Raw genomic sequence first — 20881 nt, 5'->3', positions numbered from 1 at the left:
GAAGAAGTTCCCTGAATAGCTGGAACTTAATTTCAGGGGGCAGGTACAAGATGGAGCCAGGACCACCAGCCCCAAGTGGTGTAGTTATTAAGTGAAGCCAAGAGTCATAATGGCATACGCTGGGTAACAACTGATACAGAGTATGACTTTTCATTTATTCATGAGATATGGGCATCGCAGGCTAGGTCAACATTTATTGCCCATCCCTAATTGTCTTTGAGGCTTGCTAAGCAATATCAGAGGACACTTAAGAGTCAACCACATTGCTGTGAATCGGGAATCACATGTAGGCCAGACAAGGTAAGGACGGCAGATTTTCTTCCCGAAAGTGCATGAGTGAACCAGATGGGTTCTTTACAACAATCAACAATGGTTTTACGGTCTTCATTAAACATTTAATTCCATATTTTTATTGAATTCAAATTTCACCAGCTATCGTGGTGGGATTTGAAGTTGGGTTCCCTGAATAATACCTCAAGCCTGGAGTGGGAGGTTACAAATGCAAATGAGAAAGGAAAAGTTCGAGAATACGTTTGACTATGATGCATGTGTTTGCTTTGCTGCTGAATTAAGTGTATAAGGAGTTAAGGGAACAGGTCAGTAACTTACAAAAGACATTGAACCACTCAATCAGTTCTGCTGCAAACAGGAAACACATGACAGAGTACGTCATACAAGGTAAAAAAATTAGACCAAACACTGAAACCCACAAGGATTGAAATGACTCGGGAGAAGCCACGAGAATCTTTATTTTCTGAAACAAACCGGGGAGAGTCCAAAACTGAATTAGGAAGCAATGGATTTAAACAGATCCTTCTAGCTGCAGGCTTCTTAGATATTAAGGCAAGAGATGAACACTCACAAGATCCAAGTTAGTGTCAAACGGGTCTGCTCCAAAAGTCTGAGGATATTAATGTCAGTGGACTCTGACTTCTCCACCATTATCATCCATGACTCTTACCCTGACCCTATGAGGTTGTCAGCAAGTTGCACAGCTCAAAGTCATCTAATTTTGCTGCCATCCCGTTTCAGATGGCGGGAGTATTAATTGTCCAATTTGTCTTTTTATATCAATTTGCTCTTTTTCTGAAAAAACAAAAGGGTGTGTGGGGAAGATTGACACACTCAAGATGGCGGCTTTGTTTAAAAAGCACAGGACATGTTCACGCAAAGGACTAACCAAAGAACTGCCAGATATGGCAACATCCTATCTATCATCTTCAGGAGATTTTTTAAGTCATCATTGTTAAAACAGGCAGTTGTTCAGAAAAATCAAAAGATTCAGAAGGGGTTGCATTTGAGAGGAAGCTAAAAGGTTTGGAAGAAATGGACATTAATTTAAACTGTAGTGAGTTGCTGTTCAAAACAAAATTTGAACAGTGCTAGAATACAACTGTAAAGAGATTGATGCACCATTGATTACGCAAAGACTCGTTGTTGCGAAACAACAGGCTTTTATTAACAAAGAACTGGAGCACTCCCAAACCGATAGCTAATCCGAACTGAGGCAAAAGGGGCGGAGAGCAGCCACCTTTATACCCCGAGAAGGGCAGAGCCCCGGATTGAGGCAGCAGGGGCATGTCCAGGCATATCACATAAACTATCACATAAACAGACAACTACAGTGGTTCACCACATTCACCCCGTTTAAAAAAACGTTCGGCGGGGGCGAAGTGGTAGAACGACAGTCACAAGTTATTGATTCAAGTTACAAGTTCAGTCTCTCCGGGGGCTTGATCTGCCGCTGCGACCGCCTCAGTGTCGGCCGTGGTGCCAGTTCAGGAGGCCGCGGTGATGTGTCAGATGCCAGTCCATAACCGGTGGAGCCGTCCGTAGCGCCTTCAGGCTGCCGGGTGTGTGGAGGCTGCTCCTGGGGCTCAGGGGTGCCGTACACGGGGGCTAAATGAGCGTGCTGCGACTCTAGTGCATCATGGACAACGTGGGAGCTGGGGGTGAGGGGCCGTGGGATGTAGTACCTGCAGGGGCCAGATCGCGAATGGAGACCGTGTCCTCCCGCCCGTCGTGATACGCCACATAGGCGTATTGGGGGTTGGCGTGGAGGAGTTGGACCGTTTCGACCATGGGGTCCGATTTATGGGTCCGCACGTGTTTCCAGAGCAGGACAGGCCCTGGGGACGTCAGCCACGACAGTAGCGAGGTCCCCGAGGAGGACTTCCTGGGGAAAACAAACATTCGTTCATGAGGGGTGGCGTTGGTAGCCGTGCACAGTAGTGACCTAATTGAGTGTAGCACATCAGGGAGGACCTCTTGCCAGCGGGAGACTGGAAGACCCTTAGACCGGAGAGCTAATAAAACGGTCTTCCAGACTGTCGCATTCTCCCTCTCCACCTGTCCGTTCCCCCTGGGGTTGTAGCTGGTGGTCCTACCCGAGGCTATGCCTTTGGAGAGTAGGTACTGGCGCAGCTCGTCACTCATAAAAGAGGAACCCCGGTCGCTATGAATATAGCTGGGGAAACCAAACAGGGTGAAGAGGCTGTGCAGGGCCCTGACGACCGTGGCCAAGGTCATATCCGGGCAGGGAATAGCAAAGGGGAACCACGAATACTCATCGATGACGTTGAGGATGTATATGTTGCGGTCAGAGGAGGGGAGGGGACCTTTAAAGTCAACTCTCAGGCGTTCGAAAGGGCGGGTGGCTTTGAAGAGGTGCGCTCTGTCTGGCTGATAGAAGTGCGGCTTGCACTCCGCACAGACTTGGCAGTGCCTGGTTACAGACCTGACTTCCTCGATGGAAGTTCCGGGCCTTGATGAAGTGGAAGAACCTGGTAACCCCCGGGTGGCAGAGGTCATCGTGGAGAGTCTGTAACTGGTCTAGGTTCGCGCCGGCACAGGGCATCTGGGGGCTCATTGAGCTTCCCAGGCCGGTATAAAATGTCATAATTGTAGGTGGAGAGCTCGAACCTCCACCTCAAAATCTTATTGTTCTTGATTTTGCCCCGCTGCGCGTTACTGAACACAAAGGCAACGGACCGTTGGTCCGTGAGCAGGGTAAACCGTTTGCCAGCTAAGTAGTGGCGCCAGTGCCGCACCGCCTCCATGATGGCTTGTGCCTCTTTTTCGACAGAGGAGTGTCGAATTTCAGGGCCCTGGAGGGTGCGCGAGAAGAAGGCCACGGGTCTGCCCGCCTGGTTAAGAGTGGCAGCTAGGGCAAAGCAAGACGCATCGCTCTTCACCTGGAATGGGGTGGATTTGTCTACAGCGTGCATCGTGGCCTTCGCGATATCTGCTTTGATGCGGTCAAAGGCCAGCCGAGCCTCCGCCGCTAGGGGAACAGATGCGGATTTGATGAGCGGACGGGCTTTGTCCGCATAATTGGGGACCCACTGGGCGTAGTATGAGAAGAAGCCTAGGCATCTCCTCAGTGCTTTAAGGGTGGTGGGGAGGGGAAGTTCCAGGAGGGGACGCATGCGGTCGGGATCGGGGCTGATGACCCCGTTCTCCACAACACAACCAAGGATGGCGAGGCGGCGTGTGCGGAATACGCACTTCTCCTTATTATAGGTCAGGTTGAGGAGTGCCGCAGTGTGGAGGTATTTTTAAAGGTTGGCGTCGTGGTCCTGCTGATCATGGCCGCAGATGGTGACGTTATCCAGGTACGGGAAGGTGGCCCGCAGCCTGTTCTGGTCTACCATTCGGTCCATCTCACACTGGAAAACCGAGACCCCGTTGGTGACGCCGAAGGGGACCCGAAGGAAGTGATAGAGACGGTCATCCGCCTCGAAGGCAGTGTATTGGCGGTCTTCCGGGCGGATAGGGAGCTGGTGGTATGCAGACTTCAAATCAATGGTGGAGAACACCCGATATTGTGCAATTTGATTGACCATGTCAGAGATGCGGGGAAGGGAATACGCGTCCAGCTGCGTGTATCGGTTGATGGTCTGACTGCATTCAATAACCATGCGATGTTTCTCCCCAGTCTTAACAACCACCACTTGGGCTCTCCAGGGGCTGGTACTGGCCTCAATGATCCCCTCCCCCAGGAGGCGTCTCACCTCGGACTTGATAAACACTCTATCTCCAGTGCTGTACCGTCTGCTTTTGGTGGCAATGGGCTTGCAGTCAGGGGTGAGGTGTTCAAAGAGCGAGGGAGGGGCGACTTTAAGGGTCGAGAGACCACAGGTGGTGCGCGGTGGCTGGTCTGATAGCTGTGGATTTTGGACGGAGATTGGGGGAAAAGGCCCATTATACACCATGGTGACGCTCCCAAAGTGACACATGAAATTTAGCCCCAGTAGTACAGCAGCGCAGAACTGTGGCAGCACGAGGAGCCTGCACTTGTCGTACACCGTGCCCCGTACAGTCAGAGTTGCTACACAGTAGCCGAGGACATTTACCGACCGGGACGTCGAAGCCATGGAGATTGATTGCGGCATTGGCAGTACTGGCAGTGCGTAGCGCCTCACCGTGTTAGGGTGGATAAAACTCTCCGTACTCCCACTGTCAAATAAGCAGTTAGTAGTGTGGCCGTTTACCTTGATGTCCATCATCGACCAGGTGAGTTGGTGAGGCCTGGACTGGTCCAACGTGACCGAGGCCACCGTCGGATTAGGTGATGCGGTGGACGGTTCCCAAATTGGCGGCCCCCGTGACTCGGCTGACGTCACCCAAGATGGCGGCTCCCGTGGGTCGCACGTGGCTGATGGCGTCCAAGATGGCAGCCTCCGTGGGTCGCACGCGGCCAATGGCGTCCAAAATGGCGGCACCCGCGGATAGCACACGGCCGATGGCGTCGAAGACAGTGCCTCCCACGGATCGCACGCGGCGCTGCTGGGCCTGGGAGCCGATTTTGCCCTGCAGACTTTCAGGTAATGACCCTTCTTACCGCAGCCGGAGCAGATCGTGTCTTTCGCCGGGCAGCGTCATCGTGGGTGCTTCTCCAGGTCGCAGAAGTAGCACCTTGGGCTTCCGGAGACTGCTGCAGTGATCAGTTCGGTGTTGGGATGGGGCATGGCGTAGGTTTGCGGCCCTCCCGGGTACAGAGATGGCTGCGGTCGTGGCGACCACGGTGCGCCCTCGTGGTCGGGGGTGTAGGCCTCGAGGTTCCGGAAAGCCACCTCCAGCGAGCCGGCAACCTCCACAGTTTTCTTCAGGTCCAGCCCACCTTGTTCCAGCAGGCGCTGCCGGATATAGGTCGACCTGATGCCCGCGACAAAGGCATCTCTGATCAGGTCGTCGGCGTTTTGGGCGGCTGAAACGGCCTTGCAGCTGCAGGCTCTGCCGAGTGCACGCAGTTCGCGCAGGAATTGCTCAGTCGATTCCCCGGGCTGCTGTCTGCGAGTGGCCAGCAGATGTCTGGCGTAGACCTCATTCGGCTGCCAGTTCTACTGGCTCTTGAGGAGATCGATTGCCTCCTGGTAAGTTTCCGCGTCTCGGATCAGCGCGAAGATGTGAGCGCTGACCCGGGCGTGGAGCACGTGTAGTTTGTCGATGTCGGTTACGACGACGGCGGAGGAGGAGGCGATGAAGGTCTCAAAACAGCGCAGCCAGTGATCAAAACAGTTTGAGGCCCCAACAGCCTGCGGATCCAAGTCCAATTTGTCAGGTTTCAGGAGTTGCTCCATCCAAAAATTTTTGTTAATAAAATTGATGCACCATTGATTACGCAAAGACTCGTTGTTGCGAAACAACAGGCTTTTATTAACAAAGAACTGGAGCAATCGCAAACCGATAGCTAATACGAACTGAGGCAAAAGGGGCGAAGAGCAGTCACCTTTATACCCCGAGGAGGGCGGAGCCCCGGATTGAGGCAGCAGGGGCGTGTCCAGGCATATCACACAAACTATCACATAAACAGACTACAGTGGTTCACCACAGGGATGCAATTTGTTCCCAGAATATAAAGATAAGCCTTGAGTTCAATCCAATTTGAACTTTTCAAAATCATATGAATTAATTGAACTGCTAAAATTCAAAGTAAAGACATATTTTACTGACTATTTCTTTCAAATTTGATTAAGTAGTGAATGTTGAAAATTGGATTAAAGAGGAAAAAGATGAACAAAAGAGATGGAAAGAATTCATTTTTTTTTCCAGAATCTGTGAGGCTGTATTGTGTTTCTTTTAGAGAAGCTGTTGGATGAAATCTTACCACAAAATGGCAGTGTGTTGGTTCCAGTGTGAAAAACAGAGTCTTTCCTGCCAATGGCACCAACGTGTTTTCAGCCCAATCTTACGCCTCTAGTGATCATTTCTATGCCCATGTCTTTCACTCTATTCCTGAGGCATGTTCCCTCTGATTCGTCCGCCTTGCAACAACTTAGTTGCTGCAAGCAGTGGAAAGCTCTATATAAACTGCTGCCCACAAATTGTTCCACACTGACTACAGGAGATGGCAGGCAAGAAGGCAGCATCATGCATTTTGGACGGGGCCCTCACCAGGATGCTGGATGGAGTGGTGCAGAGGCAGGACACACTCTACCCCCACTCCAGGAGATGGCCTTCCAGCAGGGTCACCACCCCCACCTGGGATGCAGTGACAGGCCTGTTCAGTGCAAGTGCACTCCAGAAAAGGACGGGGCAGCAGTGTTTGGAAGAAGATGAATGATCAGGTAAGTGAATCACCCCCAGTGTCTCAGTGGGTCCCGTCAGAAACCCCTCGCACCATCAACCCTTTCTCTTAGTCAATTACTTTGGCCTTTGCCATCACCAGGGACTAGGTTCCCACCTCCCTCCCACAATCACCATTCCCCCAGTAGCTGCTATGCCCCTCAACTCCAGCTCTCATCCAAGTCCCTTGCCTGCCACACCTCACCACCATCTTCAATGTCAACACTCCCACCTACACACTCTCCCTATCTATGTCATTGCAGGACAAACTCAACCACAACAGGCACGAGTGGGCGCAGCCAAATAGAGTCATGCCCAAGCTGAGAATTCTTGTGCGTTTTGAGGAGCGAGCCCTCGAGCTGGCCAGGGAGGAGGAAGAGCGTGCCTGCGCTATTGGTGAAGTGGGGGCAGCAGAGAAACATGAGAATCCTCAACACAAGTGCTGTCATTCCTCGAGTCTCCAGTGAACAATCAATAATCCTTCTGCATCCCCTGTAATGCACTGTTGCCATGTCCTTTCTCTTGCAGGCTGACCAGCGGAACAGTCCAGACCATCCTCGCGACCCCTTGACCCAGCAGACTCCAGTAGCTCTGAGGGGGACTTCTCCGACCCCACCTTTGAAGAGGCGTCACAGCTGTCACCCGCACCTGACACCAGCAAAGTTACTCACACCCTAGTAGATTCACGAAGTGGACAGGCTTCTGGGACGCTCACTGGGTGAGCACCTCACAGCTGAAGAACCACACCAGGGAACTGGTACTCGGAGAGACACCAGAGCCTAGACTCTGCTGAGTCCCTTACCGATGATGTGCCCCTGGGCCCGGTTGTTCCACAACTGCTGGAACTGCAAAGGCAGAGTCGTGAGTATCAGAAAGGGATGACAGCAAGCCTTCTCGGATTGCAAAGCTGATTGGAGAAGTCCCATCGCCTTCTATCCAAGGAAATGGTGCCATCACTGCAGTATACCAAGGCCAACACTTCGAGAGTAGCGTCCGCAGTGGAGTCCTTGGCACAGGCCATGCACTCTATGGCAGGACATGTCTCAAAATATGACCTCTATGTTTGAGGGCATGAGCTCCATGGTGCTGAATTTCGACTACATGGTGCAGGCATTGGTGGGAATCCACAAGTGTCAGCGTCAGAGGACAGTGGGGCTTCTCAGTCTCACTCCAGCAGCCCCTCCATCCTATGAAAGGACACAGGGGCCTCTGGGAATATGAAGAGAAGAGGATCGGCAGAAGTGTAGCCCAGGGCCCTCCAGCCAGGGGACCCTGGGCTTCTCCAGCCCATCTGACACCACCCTCCATGTGATTGATATACCTCTAGCCCCTCACACTGAGGAAGGCAGCAGTCAACCATCCATGTTGCCTGAAAGCAGGCCAAGACCCTCCAGGTCCACCCCCACACCCCACCCCGCCCCCCCCACCCGCCCCCCTCAAGCAGGGGATGCCCACCAAGGTCATCTCAGGCAAAAGGGATAGAAGTCAACAAGCCACTTCAACCTTAGCTATGGATCCTGGGGATACACCTAAACGTAGCACGAGGGTAAGGAAGATTAAGAAACTGTTGGCACTTAGTGGGCATGGGTGAATATAGGTACTAGTATAGATAGGTAGGTCGTTATTTTGTATTGAATGTTTGGCATTAAATTTCACTTTGTTCACCCACAGAGCCTGTATGTTCATGCCACCAAGCTTCGGGGAACCACCAAGCACACCTCAGCCCTGTGGGGTGTGAGAATAGCAGTATGTCCCTCCCAAATGGGCAATGCAGGAAGAAGACGTTGCTGCTGGCATGCCCATTCCCCAGAGCCCATCCTACAACCCCCATCCATGGAAAGGTAAATCCCTCGTTCCCCCCTCCCATTAAGGCTCACCCCTTTCATATCTAACACTGTTCTCTAATGATCATGAGGCCAAGGGCTGTGGAAGTTAGCCCCCATGATGGAAGTGCTAGTCAATCCCAGTCCTGCTCATTCTCGAAGCGAGACACGATGAGGCCAAGCATCAGCTCAGTTGGGCCCTAATCACTGCCGGGCTTCTTCCGCCTCCTCCTCTGCATGGTGACCCTCACCACCCTCCTCGACATCCTCATCATCCAAAGTGATGTGGCGCTTCTTCATCTCTTCCAGGTCCAGGGTTCTCTTTTGTCCCTTCACTGTGCTTCATTGGATAACACTCTTTGGAATTAATAGATTGTGGGTCTGAGTCCCAGGCCAGAAACTGCACACAAAATCTAAGCTGATACTCCACTGCAGTACTGAGAGAGTGCAACACTACCAGAAGTGTTATCTTTTGAATGAGACATTGGATGAGGTGGCACAATGGTACAGTGGTTAGCTCTGCCACCTCAGAACCAGGGCACTGGGTTCAATTCCATTATGTGGAGATGCCGGCGTTGGACTGGGGTAAACATAGTAAGACTTCGAACAACACCAGGGTAAAGTCCAACAGATTTATTTGGTAGAAAATGCCATTAGCTTTCGGAGCGCTGCTCCTTCATCAGATGGAGTGGAAATCTGCTCTCAAACAGGGTACAGAGACACAAAATCAAGTTACAGAATACTGATTAGAATGCGAATCTCTACAGCCAACCAGGTCTTAAAGATACAGACAATGTGAGTGGAGGGAGCATTAAGCACAGGTTAAAGAGATGTGTATTGTCTCCAGACAGCTGTCTAGAGTGGCTAGAGTGAATGTTGGACCTTTGGAGGACGAGAGGGGGGATTTAATAGTGAAAAACGAGGAAATGGCTGAGACTTTAAATAGGTTTTTTGTGTCGGTCTTCACGATGGAAGACACAAATAGTTTACCGAATATTAACGATCGAGTGTTGGTAGGAGGAGAGGTACTCAATACAATTATTGTTACTAGAGAGGCAGTGCTTGGTAGACTAACGGGACTGAAGGTGGACAAGTCCCCGGGCCCGGATGGAATGCATCCCAGGGTACTGAAAGAAATGTCAGAGGTAATAGCGGATGCGTTAGTAGTTATTTATCAAAATTCACTGGACTCTGGGGTAGTGCCAGCTGATTGGAAAACGGCTAATGTTACGCCGCTGTTTAAAAAAGGAAGTAGACAAAAGGCGGGTAACTACAGGCCGGTTAGCTTAATGTCTGTAGTTGGGAAAATGCTGGAATCCATCATTAAAGAAGAAATAGCAGGCCATCTGGATAAGAATGGTTCAATCAAGCAGACACAGCATGGATTCATGAGAGGAAAGTCGTGTTTGACGAACTTACTGGATTTTTATGAAGATGTGACTAGTGCGGTTGACGGAGGGGAACCGGTAGATGTGGTGTTTTTGGATTTCCAAAAGGCATTCGATAAGGTGCCTCACAAAAGGTTGCTGCAGACGATTGGGGCACACGGAGTTGGGGGTAGGGTGTTAGCGTGGATTGGGGATTGGCTATCCAACAGGAAGCAGAGAGTTGGAATAAATGGGTGCTTTTCTGGTTGGCAGATGGTGACTAGTGGCGTGCCGCAGGGATCGGTACTGGGGCCTCAACTGTTTACTATTTACATAGATGATCTGGAGGAGGGGACTGAGTGTAGGGTAACAAAGTTTGCTGACGACACGAAGATAAGTGGGAAAATGAATTGCGTGGAGGAAGCGGAAGGTCTGCAGAGAGATTTGAATAGGCTGAGTGAGTGGACGAGGATCTGGCAGATGGAGTATAACGTTGGCAAATGCAAGATTATTCACTTTGGAAGAAATAATAGCAAATTGGATTATTATTTAAATGGAAAAAAATTACAACATGCTACTGTGCAAAGGGACCTGGGGGTCCTTGTGCATGAGTCGCAAAAACTCAGTCTGCAAGTACAAGAGGTGATCAAGAAGGCAAATGGGATGTTGGCATTTATCGCGAGGGGGATAGAATATAAAAGCTGAGAAGTCTTGCTGCATCTGTACACGGCATTGGTGAGGCTGCAGCTGGAATACTGTGTGCAGTTTTGGTCCCCTTACTTGCGAAAGGATATATTGGCCTTGGAGGGAGTGCAGAGAAGGTTCACCAGGTTGATACCGGAGATGAGGGGGAGTGGATTATCAGGAGAGATTGAGCAGATTAGGTTTGTACTCGTTGGAGTTTAGAAGGCTGAGGGGTGATCTTATAGAGGCATATAAGATAATGAAGGGGCTGGATAGGGTAGAAGTGGAGAGATTCTTTCCACTTAGAAAGGAAACCAGAACTAGACGGCACAGCCTCAAAATAAAGGGGGGTCAGTTTAGGACAGAGTTGAGGAGGAACTTCTTCTCTCAGAGGGTGGTGAATCTCTGGAATTCTCTGCCCACTGAAGTGGTGGAGGCTACCTCGTTGAATATGTTTAAGTCACGGCTAGATGGATTTCTGATCGGTAGGGGAATTAAGGGTTATGGGGAGCAGGCGGGTAAGTGGAACTGATTCACTTCAGATCAGCCATGATCTTATTGAATGGCGGGGCAGGCTCGAGGGGCTAGATGGCCTACTCCTGCTCCTATTTCTTACGTTCTTATGTTCTTATGTAAATATGTGGGGTTACGGGGATAGGGCCTGGGTGGGATTGTTATCAGAGAGTTGATGCAGGCTTGATGGGCTGAATGGCCTTCTTCTGCACTGTAGGGATTCTATGATTAAACCGAGACTTTGTCTGTCCACTCAGATAGATGCAAGTAATTGCACAACATTGTTTTAAAGAAGAGCAGGGGATCAGAGCAAGAGCAGTGTCCTGGGACAATATTTATCCTGCAACCAGCCAAGAAAACAAATTAGCTGAGCATTATTATATTGCTAATTACGGAATCTTACCATGTGCAAACTGGCTGCTGGGTATTCTTCATTAATACAATGACCACAATTCAATGCTTTATAAAACATTTTGAAACGTTTTGACATTGTGAAAGGTACTATGTAAATGCCCATTCTTATGTTTTGACACCTGACCCATGCTGCAGGGGCTAGACATGCCACATTGCACCTGAAATACTAGTATGTGTCAAAGTCTTTTTGCACCAAATATTATGATTCAGACCCACTTAATTCCCAGCAGAATCTGTGGGTCCTAAGACCTAATCATAGAACCACAGAATACCCATAGTGCAGAAGAAGGCCATTCGGCCCACCAAGTCTGCACCAACTCTCCGAAAGGGCATCATACACAGATCCACACCCCATAACCCCATGCAATTACCATGGCTAATCCACCTAACCTAGACATCTTTGAACACTAGGGGGTAATTTAACATGGCCAATCCATCTAACTTGCACATCTTTGGATTGTGGGAGGAAACCAGTGCACCCGTAGCAAACCCACACAGACATGGCCGGGAATGTACAAACACAAGTCCCTGGCATGGTGAGACATCTGTGCCATTGTGCCACCCTATAATGATGTGGAGATGCCGGCGTTGGACTGGGGTAAACACAGTAAGAAGTTTAACAACACCAGGTTAAAGTCCAACAGGTTTATTTGGTAGCAAAAGCCACACAAGCTTTCGGAGCTCTTGAGTCTTGAGTCTGTGTCTTTATAAGCTCTGTTTGTGAACAGAATTCCCACTCACCTGAAGAAGGGGCTTAGAGCTCCGAAAGCTTGTGTGGCTTTTGCTACCAAATAAACCTGTTGGACTTTAACCTGGTGTTGTTAAACTTCTTACTGTGTCCACCCTATAATACCAGAAGAATCTACAATGAAAAGAAAAAAATACCTTACTTGGTGCTGCTGTTCTCTGCAGATTCCCTCAGTCTTCCGTCAAACCTCTAAAGGTAAAAGTCTGCTGACAAAATGTGCCTGCGCACTTCATGTGTATATGTGGAGGAAAAGGAGGTTGTTTGGCCAGGAATGCTCCTTCTTGCCTCATTTTCTCCCTCTAGACACTGGGCCAACACCTAGTGCACATGCAGCCCCTGACCTGTCCATTTTGGAAAGCCTGAAAATACTCAGAGCAGCAAGGTCAGGACCAAACCCACCCTAATTCCCTCTCCATAGTGTCTGGGAACAGCATTCTTCATAGGCTACAAAGAAGATGAATCCACTTCCTTTTTTGTATCCCAACTCCACAAGATGGCGTAGAACTACCTCAGAATTGAATACAACACCTTTGCTCCATTACTACCTATCCTTTCCCATCCCAACTAAAGACCACTTAACCTAACTTTTATTCATCCTATCAATATGTGGAGCAAGTATATCCAGGGTATAAAGGTTTCTTCATTTGACAGCATAGAATATAGAAACAGGAACAAAACATTCAGCCTTTCAATCCTATTCCAATGTTCACTTAGATCATGGCTGGCCTGTACTTTAATGCCATTTACCTGCCTTGGTTCTAGAACCCTTAATACCCTCTCCCAATAAAAATCTATCGATCTTAAATTTGAAATTTTCAATTGACTCACAGCCTCAGCAACCTTTTCGGGGTTCAGAGTTCCAGATTTTCACTGCATTTTGTTTCTTTCCTCAGAAACCTCACAATAGTCTCATTTCAATTACAGGTAGAATTTTCTCAAAAGCAATAGCCTGGGTACTGAGACTGTAAGAGTTTTAACAACACCAGGTTAAAGTCCAACAGGTTTATTTGGTAGCAAATGCCATTAGCTTTCGGAGCGCTGCTCCTTTGTCAGATGGAGTGGATATCTGCTCTCAAACAGGACATACAGAGACACAAAATCAAGTTACAGAATACTGATTAGAATGTGAATCTCTACAGCCAACCAGGTCTTAAAGATACAGGCAATGTGAGTGGAGGGAGCATTAAGCACAGGTTAAAGAGATGTGTATTGTCTCCAGACTGCTGGCTGTCCTGTTATTTGTTTCATGTTTGTTGTTATTCAAAATTAAAGAGTGATCATAATAATGAGATATTGATGAAACTGATGATTTTTTATTGCGTTCTTTATGGGCCAGATGTTGAAAGGATTGAGTACAGATGAAGAACTACCTGATGGATTCTCAGTCATGGACGGTCATGTGTCCACAGAGTTCCTAAGTTTGATAGTGAAGAACACGTGACCCTCCCCAGTGTGGACCACTCTTCTGGAACCCTCTTGTGCCCCCCACCCCACCCCCCCCCCCTCCCCCACCCCCCCACAACCCCCGGTCTCCCAAGCTTTCTCCTCCTCCTGTACCTCATCCTCTTTTTGTGGGTCCTTAGCTTTTCACCAACGATATGTCTTATCTCTCTTTACCACCAGATTGTGGAGCATGTAGCAAGTTAACATGAATCTGGTCCCCACCTTGGCCTCCTATCCCTTCTCTCTTACTCTCCTCCAGCAGATGGTGTTGCTCTGCCTGGCATCATCTCCTCCTTCCATTCCTCATCTAGGCCAAGGAAACCACCAAGCGAAATCCCCATGATCAACCATTCTGTTTTCCTCGTGACTCCTACACTGAAACATATGAGATATAATAGCAGTACACTCTCATTTAGTGCAGACTTTAGGTATATTTCTGGAATTTTCTTATTTGATCACAGGATGTGAGCTTCGCTGGCAAGGCCAATGTTTGTTGTCTGTCTCTGGTTGCCCTTGAAAAGGTGATGGTGAGCTACCTTCTTCAACTGCTAAAGTCCAGGTAGTGCAGGTGGATCCACAGTGTGGTTAGTAAGACAGTTCCAGGATTTTAACTCAAAGAAAGTAAAGATATATGAGGATAGAGTGTTGGGTGAAGTCTTGACAAAGTGTCCAGGAAGTCTCTCAAAGTGCATCAAAAGCCCTCTTTAAATGTAATGGTGTCAGTTTTTCTCAAGCAGCAGTGAAAGTTGAGCATTAAATTGCACTTGCAATCCTGACCAACGACTTCTGATCAGTTTGTTGGAGTTGGGGGGAAGTTGCTAATTGTAGCATCAACAAAAGAAATGGTATACAGCTTCAGGATCAAATCTAATTGGTCATCAGACTTTTAAACATCCTTGGGCTGCAATTCCTTTACCAAGATTACAGGAAGCAAGTGATTGAACTAGAGAGGGTACATGCAAGATTTAAGAAGATGCTTCCAAGAATGGAGAATTTGGGCTGTGAGAAAATTTGGAGGTGGCAGGTAGGAATACAGGAGGCTGATTGAGTTTTAATTGCGTTTCATAATATTATGAGGGGTCCAGAAAGAGTGATTAGGATGGATATATTTCCCTTGACAGAGAGGTCAATAATCAGGGGGTGTAGGTTTGAAGTAACCAGCGGAAGGATTAGAGTGGAGTTGAGGGAGCACTTTTTAACACACAGGGCACCGGGTGACTGGAACTCATTGTCTGAAAGGGTAGAAGAAGCAGAAACCCTCATCACACTTAAAAACTATTTAGATGTGCATTGTTGTAACTTACAGGTCGCAAGACCAAGGGCAGAATTTTCCGACCGCGCTCGCCCAAGACCGGAAAATCCTGCTCGTGGTCTACGGACCTTTGCACGGTCCATGCCCTGCCCGCTACGATTCCCGTGGTGGCCAAACAGGAAAATTCCACCCCAAATGCTGGAAATTGGGATGGGGCTCGATGTCTTTTACAGACAGCACAGTCACAATGGGCCACATAGTCTTTTGTGTTGTACATTTCTTTGATTCTATGGCTTCTTGCTTTCAAGGCAGGCTTACCATGTTTGAAACCAAGTTTGGCCACCACCATGTACATTGGATCTCAGCCATCAATCCCAAGCACACACACTCAACAGATACAACTTCCTATCCCAGAATGGATTAACAGCATAATATCACCAATCTGATTTCAAATGGGATGACAGGAAGGAGGTTTAATATGATACAGCAACATCTTGCATTAATAACATGTATTTAATATCTGGTTTTTTAAAAATGTGTTTTATTTAGAATTTTAATTCAATATAAATTTAATTTATAATGTCCCCACCGACACTTGGAATTTCTGGACCACCCAAAGTGGAGGTGAACACCTTGAGTTTCATCACCAAGAGCAAGCTGAAGCCAAGCGTCAACAGTGAAAGGAGTGTGTGGCAGCCCAGGCACCCCACCCACTCACTCCTCGACCATCGCTGCCCCATATGTGACACAGACTGTAGGTTGCACATTGGACTGCTCAGTCACCTGAAAACTCAATTTTAATTTGGAAATAAGTCATCCTCAACTCAGTGGATTTCTAAAGAAGAAGCCGAATGTAATAAAACATCTCGAGATATGTAACCATAGCATTGCCAGGCAAGAATTTGAACTGAACCACTAAGGACCACATGAGGCCAGGTCAAGTAGGTTTGAGGGAGCACCTTAAAGTAAGGGAGAGAAATGCAGAGGCAGAGGTGAATTCCAGAGCTTAGGACCTATGCAGGTATGGTCATAAATGGTGGGCTGAAGGAAATTGAGGCTACCCTTAGAGAAATGCAGACGCCTTTCAGCTGTCAGGCTGAAGGAATTTACAGTGATAGGAAGAGACCATGGAGGAATTTTAAAATAATGGTGTTAAATACATACGAATTAGGAGTCGGCCACTCAAGCTCAATCATAGAATCCTACAGTGCAGAAAGAGGCCATTCGGCCCATCGAGTCTGCACCAACCACAATCCCACCCAGGCCCGATCCACATATCCCTACATATTTACCCACTAACCCCTCTAACCTATGCATCCCGGGACACTAAGGGGCAATTTAGAATGGCCAATCAACCTAGCCCGCACATCTTTGGACTGTGGGAGGAAACCAGAGCACCTGGAGGAAACCCATGCAGACAAATTCCACACAGACAGCGACCCGAGCCGGGATTCGAACCCAGGTCCCTGGAGCTGCGAAGCAGCAGTGCTAACCACTGTGCTACCGTGCTGCCCCTAATGTAGCTAATGTAGATCAAAAAGCATAGGATTGAATAATGTGAGAAAAAAGCTTGTGGTGAGAAGATCAAAAATATAGGGCACGATTCTCCCATCACGACCCGCAACTTTTCTGGTGGGTCACGGTGGGAGATACGCATCGCCGGCCTTGTATCGGGATTTGCGCATGCGCCAGGAATGCATGCGCACCTCCCAGAGCCGGCAAACAGTCGCCGGTCAGACCACGCTGGAAACCGGCAGGTAAGTCATTTGAATCTTTTTTAAATGTATTTTTAATATGTTTAGCAGTTCATTATCGGGAACTTTCAGGTCCTGATTGAAACTCCCACCCCGCCAGGAGTACTTCATTCCGGCAGGGTTTACACTAGCTCCCCACATTTGGAGAACTAGCGGGAGACCCCGCAAGAATGAAGGGGGAGGCAATCGGGGCCCCCCCAGGGGGTTGGGCGGTGGGGGTTGGTGCCCCCTGGGCATGGACAACCTGGCAGTGCCAGCCTTTGCCCCCTGGCACTGCCAAAGGGGCAAAGAGCCCATGCCTGGGGACACCTTGGCACTGCCTATCAGGCATTGGGCAGTGCCAAGGGGGCAGAGCCTATTATGGGCAGAGCCTAGAGATGATCGTGGGGGGTCCCGCTGCCACTCTGCAGACAGGATCAGTCTGGGATGAGGGGAGGGCAGCAATTGGGACAGCCTGGGGAAGATTGGTCTGCCGGGGGGTGCCTGCCCCCTGGGGAGGGGATCTGGGGTGGGGGGGTATGCTGGTGTGGGGGGTGTGGGGGGATCGCAACTCCTGGAGGGGCGGGGGGCTGTGCATCGGGGCGCACCGGGACTGGGGGGGGGGGGGGCAGGGCTGGCCCAGGAATTGTTGTGGGGGCCGCGATTGGGCTGTGGGGGGTGCTGGAGGGTCAGCACTGCGGGGGTCCCGGGCTGGCCAGCGATTGAGCTGGCCAGCAAACAGGGAGTCTGACAGATCAGGGCCACTGCGCATGCGTAGAGTTCCAGAACTGTCAAACTCCGGTGTGAATAGGCCCCATCCCCCTGGGATTTTAATGAGATCCCCGACTTGGGCCTCTGCAGTGCACAGAGTGGGGAGATTTGGGTGAGAAGCTGAACTGACAAAACAGTCAGGATTTGGAACAGTTTTCCCGCCAATTCAGCACTTTTGGGAGAATCGCGGCCATAATTACTGCCTGACAACAAAGACTGCGAGACCTGTTAATACAGACAAGTTTATGAATTAGTTAAAGGAGGAGTAAGAAATCTCATTCTCTTGATGATGCTAAAATTGACTCCAGCAAGGTGCAGTTACCCAGGACAGGATTTTATGGCTGTTCCCATAGGCAGGATCTTTCGGTCCTGCTGACGACGACCCCCTGCCACAGGTTCCCCAGTGGCGGAGGGCGTGAACAACGGGAAGCCCCATGGACAGTGGCAGCACCGGAAGACCCTGCCACCAGCCAATGGCAGGCTGCCACCACCACCTTAAAGCACACTGTGGGAGGGCAGAAAATCCCACCAGGGACAAGCAAAGGACTTAACTGTAAATTCTTTTAACTTTTGTTTGGACTCCTAGCTTCTCCTACCTCTGAAATCTGTATGTGTGTGTTATCGCAACTTTTATCATTTATTCTTGGTTTAGTAACTATTAATTTTACTCTTTCTTTGGTTCAAAAGCCTGGTTTTATTGGCTCCTTATTAAAAGGCAAATACACCTGGATTGGAAAATTTGTGGGGAAAATATTTTTTTTTAAACATTTGTTGAGGCTAGTCAAGGGGACTGAATTAGGAGCGGGGGGGGGGGCAAGTTCACTCCTCCTCACCAGGACAACAAATCACTCATATTTTTGAGCTGAGGTCATGGGTTTAAGTCTCCCTCCAGAAGGTTGAGTACACTCCAGTGCAGTACTGAGGGAGTCCTACTATGTCAAAAGTGCAGTTTAAACCAAAAGTCCTTCTTAGGCGAAAATAAAAGATCCCATGACATTATTTTTAAAAAGGTTGAGACAGTTTCCCCTGGTGTCCTGGCCAATATTTATCCTTCAATCATCATCACTGAAAGAGATTATGAGGTCATTGCTGTTTGTCAGAGCTTGTCTGCAAATTGACTGCCGCAGCACATTTCAAAAGTGACTTGAATTTTTAAAATATTTCATTTGCAGTAAAGTGCTTGGAATGTCCTGAGGATGTGAAAGGCTCTATATAAATGTAAGTCTTTCACTTTTTGGAAAGTCACTTGTCTCTCAGTACTGCTCTATTTATTTGAATAATGTTTGGTGAAATTCAAGTTGCCTTTAGGTGACAAATATTTTGTGATTAATGAGAAAGGAAAAAGTTGATTCCGGTTTCGCCAAAATTAAAACCAATGACTTCTCTGAAATTTCAGAAGAATTCTGTATGTTAATTTTTATGTCTAAAATAAGCTTACACACAAACACCTGGTTAATCAAAGCCCTTTGCTACTAATCTCCAGAGGTCGGGTGAATATAAAGTGGGATAACAGTAGGAGATGTATAATGAGAGAATAAAAATGAGAACACATGGACCCCTCAGGATAAGAAGCAACAGCAAAGGGCAGAATTATTCCCAAAAGCCTGTGTGTGTTCACTGCATGAATAGGGCACATCAAAGCCAAATGCTGGTTGTTGAAGTGGAAGCCAGTGAATTTTATTAGGATTCACAAAGCCAATAAAAGTATAGATATTCTGTTAGGTGGCACAATGGACAGGAGTACCACCAATGTGTGTAGAGTCTGACAAAACCTGGAGAGTTGCTTTATGTTCAAAGAAAATATGTCTGTGCTTCCCTCTAATGAGGCAAGCAAGCCACTGACCTCCTCAGAGATACGGCAGCCACCCAATCACAATGCAGGTTAAAGGGTACATGCCATTCCTGGCATGGAGGGGGGGTCGGGGGTTTTGCTTCTTGTGGCCTTAGTGGGCCTTCATTGTTATGGGCCTCTAGATCTCCAAAGGGTCTGGCACCTGTGCGTAGTTAGCACTACTTGATTCCCTTTGCTGGGGTTTAAATTACTTATCTTTTCTTGACCTTTCTCATTCTCCCGCTACATCTAGGATTCACAGCTGGAGAAGAAGCGACTTGCTGACATCTGCGCCCCCTTGCCGAGATTACCATGGCGGGTGTCTCCTGAAGGGCCTGGACCTTGAGGATCCATGCCTGCTTTCAGTCAGCATGGGTGTTTCAGTGCTACCTTCCAAGGTGTGCAGGGCTGGAGGTCTGTCCGAATAAGAAGGAGGGAGTCAGATGGGCTGGACAATCCATGTGCATTTGCCAATCCTCTCCCCTGTGAGTCCCTGGGGCTCCTTGGCTCCTCCTTGGAATGGGGGAGCAGCTAAAATGAGATCTAGAAGTCCACCGTCCTCTGGACCTGACGGATTCCCTAAAGTGCCTGCAGCATGCAGTTGATGTCCTGCTAGCATCCTCCGCCACGAAGTGCACAATCTACACCAAGGTCTACACTGCAGGTGCCACCGTAACAGTGTGGCCTCGTTGTCTTGGAGTGATGGTGCCATCTCCTCAGACAGAGGCGATGGGATTCCTCCAGCTGACATTGCAGCCTAAGGAGGGATGCTGACATCCTTTCGAGATATTCAAGAATCTGCCTTTGCAGCTCCAGCAGCTATGGGTACACCCGAACCCAGGGGCAGGCCATCTGACCAAAGCTCAGCAGAGTCCAGGGCTCCCGTATCCCTCCGAATGCTCGATCCCTGGGACATCCCCACCTCTACCTGCTGTGGATCATCAGCTGTGAGGTGTCCACCAGTGAGTGACGCAGAAACCTGCCTATTAGTTATTCCCATCAAAGTGTGAGTATCTAAGCTGGTGGAGGGTGTGGTTGACAGCGCTGACACCTCTTCAATGCTAGACTCCTAGATATTTCCCTCGGAGCTGCTCAGGTCTATTGTCTCCAGGGAATAAAAGGAGGTCCGGGCTGTTTAACTGATTGCTCAGCAAGAGAATCAAATGGCATTATTGCATACAGGGGCATCAGGAGAGAAGAAAGTGAACTCATGTGAGGCTGTGGGAATGGTTGGATGTGTGCAGGGTTCTCACTTTTGTCTCTTGTCCCTATCTTGTCCTCTGCATAGGTCCAGTCCTGTTCATCTTTGGCCAGCTCAAGAGCTCTTTTCTGAAATGGGGTATAAGGGTCTTCAGCTCAAACATCACTCTGGCAGGCTGTGTCCTCTTATGCCAGTTGTGTTCGAATTTGTCCTGCAGTGAGACAGATGAGGAGAGTGTAGGCAGGATTCATGCCAGGTCAGATGGTAAGGATGTCTGGTATGCATGATAGGTGAATGGGTGCAGGGATGTGAGGGAGGATTCATTGGGGCAGGAGAAAGCAGGGGTGGTGGGGGGGATGAGTGTTGGGGCCCTGTGAATTGGCTGAGACTGAGAGCACTATGGAGGTGTAATGATAATGGATGCAGGTGGATACATGAGAAGCGTGACTTACCCTGCCTGCACAAACCTTTTGCTTAAGAAGCAGAGCTGGAGACAGACAGACTTGACATCAAGTTCTGGTCATCAGGGAAGGG

At 48.9% G+C, this 20881-nt stretch overlaps 1 protein-coding gene across 1 annotated transcript in view; it reads left to right on the top strand.

Moving 5' to 3' along the window:
* Positions 1 to 15077: 15077 nt before the first annotated feature.
* Positions 15078 to 20881, top strand: part of LOC144502584 (tubulin beta chain-like) — a 172624-nt gene continuing 166820 nt past the window's right edge. Inside the window, exon 1 of the mRNA XM_078226693.1 lies at positions 15078 to 15082. The gene's annotated coding sequence lies outside the window, so the exon portion shown is untranslated. The remainder of the gene's footprint in view (positions 15083 to 20881) is intronic.

Source organism: Mustelus asterias, chromosome 13 (assembly GCF_964213995.1).
Source record: "Mustelus asterias chromosome 13, sMusAst1.hap1.1, whole genome shotgun sequence".
NCBI classification, from domain to species: domain Eukaryota; kingdom Metazoa; phylum Chordata; class Chondrichthyes; order Carcharhiniformes; family Triakidae; genus Mustelus; species Mustelus asterias.
Note: the sequence above shows the minus strand (reverse complement) of the source record. Positions and strands in the feature narration are given on the sequence as shown.